The sequence below is a fragment of the Belonocnema kinseyi genome, chromosome 6, assembly GCF_010883055.1.
Source record: "Belonocnema kinseyi isolate 2016_QV_RU_SX_M_011 chromosome 6, B_treatae_v1, whole genome shotgun sequence".
Classification (NCBI taxonomy): Eukaryota; Metazoa; Arthropoda; class Insecta; order Hymenoptera; family Cynipidae; genus Belonocnema; species Belonocnema kinseyi.
In genome coordinates this window covers 107029577-107033516 of record NC_046662.1, presented here as the reverse complement: position 1 = coordinate 107033516, position 3940 = coordinate 107029577, and the positions used below count along the sequence as shown (strand labels likewise).

Genomic DNA, 3940 nt, shown 5'->3' with positions numbered 1-3940 from the left:
TAGCGATTTTTATATATCTATAAAAATCGCTAGAATGCCAAAACTACTCAACATACAGTAACGCTGTCTACTTTACCTGAAGCCAACACTGCTCCTTGAGTCAGAATAATTATATATGCTGGAGTACAGGTAATTCCTAAGATCTCATTCAAATCATTTTTACGAATATCGTACTGCTCGTTGTACACTGTAAAGTGCGACTCGTTAAATAAAACAAAAACCCTTTAACCTCTTCATTGGCATTGACGCAAAATGCGTCAATCTTCTTTTTTTCTATTTATTACTCCGTTTTTGCATTCAAGTCTTGCACGGGGTTTTTTGGGGTTGCTGAATCCGAATCTGAAGTCAAAATTCGAAAATTCAAAATGGCTGATGCAATATGGTGGACGAAAATACCCAAAAAACCGCTCGATTTGGATTAATCTCGGTACCTAATTGTTTTTGGGGTCGCTTAATCCGAATCTGAAGTCAAAATTTGAACATTAAAAATGGCGGATTAAATATGGTGGACGAAAATACAAAAAACACTCAATTTGGATAAGTCTTGGAACTTACGGAATTTTGGGGTCAATGAATCCGAATCTGAAGTCAAAAATTTAAATTTTTAAATAGCGGACCAAAATAAAAAACGGCTCAATTTGGAAAAATCTTGGTACTCAAAAATTGGAAAATTCAAAATGGACAGCTTAAACCATACAAAAAATTGGATCCCCCATTTTAAATTTTCGAATTTTAACTACAGTTTCGAGTTTAGCGATCCCAAAAACCCGTAAGTACCAATATTTATCTAAATCAAGCCGTTTTTTGTATTTTCGTCCGCCATATTGGATACGCCATTTCGAATTTCTGAATTTTGACTTCAGATTTATATTCAGCGACCCCAAAAACCCACAAGATACAAATTTTCAGAATAACAAATATTCCTGCCATTTTGGGCACTTTTTGTCGAATTCTCTCTGTCAACGAAGGGGTTAATTAGAATACTGCGCATGTGACTTTATTTTAGAACAGAAATATTGACTCCCATTCATGGCACATTCATTTGGAACAGTGAGTCATTCATTTAGTTTCAACTGTTGCTAAGTTGCAGCTTTCACTTGCAAATTACTGTTTATCCATGGTCAACCTATTTTAACTAAAATGAGGAATTAGGAATCTCCGTTGTATCAAATTTAGTTTATTTTGGTGTTCTAAACAACGTACTAAGTATGCACAAAAATAAAATGGCGGCTGGCTACGCCATCTTGAAAAAAGGATGCCAAAAATCGGTTTTTTGAAAATAACTTTTTTTCGGTTAATCGTAAATTAACAATACTTATTTTCGTAATTGTGAGGTGTATTTCTTAGAATCACGTATACTTGATTTTAGTATTTTATGGGATCATAAGCGAAGTGTATACGTGATTCTAAGAAATACACCTCACAATTACGAAAATAAGTATTGTTAGTTTACGATTAACCAAAAAAAAGTTATTTCCAAAAAACCGATTTTTGGCATCCTTTTTTCAAGATGGCGGAGCTAGCCGCCATTTTATTATTGTTAAATATATATATATATATATGTAATTAAAAGTTTGTTATGAGGACAACCGCAGGATTTCGCCAGGAGCGGGTACTAATCTGAAAAACTGCACCCGATCTCAGCGAGATCGCGGTAAAATTTCAGCCACAACCAAGTCTCACGAACGTGAGATACGTGGTTACAGTCTGTAACGGAATCAATACGAGGATCCGGCAAAAGTCTCGTGCACCCTGAGGACACGGAGCGACCCAAGGACGACCGGCATCTGCATTTTTCCCGCAAGTGTTTTAACATATTGTTCACACGCAGGGATACTTTTTAGGCTACTAACCAGTGAAAGCTTGGCACCTCCAAGAGCGCCGATGATAAGGACGATTAGTTTCACAGAATATTCCGGGTATAATCGTCGTAACTTCCTTATGAGGTATTTATATCTCTCTTTCTTTTCATTCTTTTTGGTTATGATGTTTTTGTCAGCTGGCGCCGAAAATTCGATAACGAACATGGTTTGCTTCTCGAAATCAATAAGAACCATCTCAGGCCTCGAGTGTGCAACAGAAACAATTGCCGAGAATATAAAGTTCCAGTATATGTGGCACTTCTCATTCTCGACAATTGACCCGATTTCCCTAGGAACATTTAGAGGAGCGATATTAAGGTTGATGCCGTAAGAGTGACAGAAATAGTAATAAAGCACTTTTAGTGCCGCATTATGCCTCTTGATGTAGGCTATTCCCACTGAGTTGGACAACTAGACCAAATGTGTACCAAATGCTCGGAGTGTACATGTCACGCCCAGCAGCCATCATCGGGATTGTCTTGGTTCAAAATGTGGCGACGGTATTTTAAGGTGGAAATGACACCATCTTGGCATGCCAAAATGAAACCCTCCGTGTCAGACTTCAATCCGGTTGATTTAAGGAAAGCAAAAGTTGGCTCACATGACATTTACTGATCCTACACATTTCTGTGGGAGATGCCGTGCATCCTCTTATCGAGGAGCTGTTCACGGAAGTTTTTCTCTTGTGCTTTCTTAATCCGGGCTTTCAGGTGTGAGTACTCGAGATAGATAAGATTTGATGTATTTTGCTCACCCCTAGTACTGAAGTTAAGTCCGAGTGTTTCAGCAGCCTCTTCCGCTGCTTTGTATAGAAACGCTCCTTAGCCCACTTCTTCATGCTTCCTGACTATTTCCAGAAAAGGGTCTCTTCCATTTTCGACTCTATGTGCTGTACCCAGAATGATCCTATTGTATAAACATTCAAAATTCAATATTCCGCGACCACCTTGACGGCGTGAGATGTAGAATCGTAGAACAGAAGGTTTTAGATGCATGCTTTTTTTCATGTGCATAACCTTTCGTATCCCGATATCAAGGGATCTGAGCACGTTCTTCGTCCATGGTACCACTCCAAATAAATAGAGTACTACCGGGACGGCAAGCATGTTCGTTGCAGATACTTTTTTCCTCGCTGACAGTTTAAGAGACCAAATCTGCCGTATGAGACGTTTGTATCTGCTTCGGAGAGTATCCTTTATAGATGTCACATCCTGAATGCGGCTCTGTGGCATGCCCAGATATATATAAGTCTCTCCAGCGCAAAGGTGTCGTATAGCGCTTCTATCGGCGAGCTCAGGGTTTTCAGGGATGCCATTAAGTTTTCTCGCTTCAAATAAACCTTGGCGCATTTGTCTAACCCAAATTCCATTCCTATTTCCTTAGTAAGTTGTTCGACAATCCCTAGAGCTAGATATAGTTTCTCTTTGTTTTTAGCATAGATCTTAAGATCGTCCTTGTAAATTAGATTAGTGACCTTGTACTTTCGATCTACAGGTTTGCCGCAAAAGTACCCGTCGGAATGACCAAGGGCTAGCGTTAGTAGCAATAATGTGAGGCAAAAGAGGAGTGGGCTCGTGGTGTCGCCCTGAAAGACACCTCTCTGTAAGATTACCTTGTTAGTTATCACACCATTTTTCCAGATAAGATATTAAATCTGATTTTCCAAAGCGGCATCAATCTCTCTATGTACCTAACGATTTGCGGATGAACCTTTAAGCTTTCCAAAAGACAGATGATAAGTCTATGGTAGGTCGAATCGAAAGCTTTCCGATAATCAATCCAGGTCATCGATAGGTCACGCTTGTAGAATGATGCATCTTTACAGACATATCTATCGATGAGCAGGTTCTCCCGACATCCCGCTGCGCCTTTCTTCTCGTTGTTCATACATTTCTTGTCACACAGGTTTAATTGCCCAAACATTCTTATCATTTAGGATAGCTGTAAATATCTTATACAGTGTGTTCAGACAAGTGATTGGACTGTAATTCTTCGGTTCAGCTAAGTTGGATGCCTGCCCGCGGTCCTTTTTCGGAGTAGTTCGGCATGGTTTCGCAGACGTTGCTGCAAATTATTTA

At 39.3% G+C, this 3940-nt stretch overlaps 1 protein-coding gene across 5 annotated transcripts in view; it reads right to left on the bottom strand.

Annotated features, from left to right (window-relative positions):
* LOC117174780 overlaps positions 1 to 3940 on the bottom strand; it is a 246670-nt gene that overhangs the window by 129962 nt on the left and 112768 nt on the right. The window lies entirely within an intron of this gene.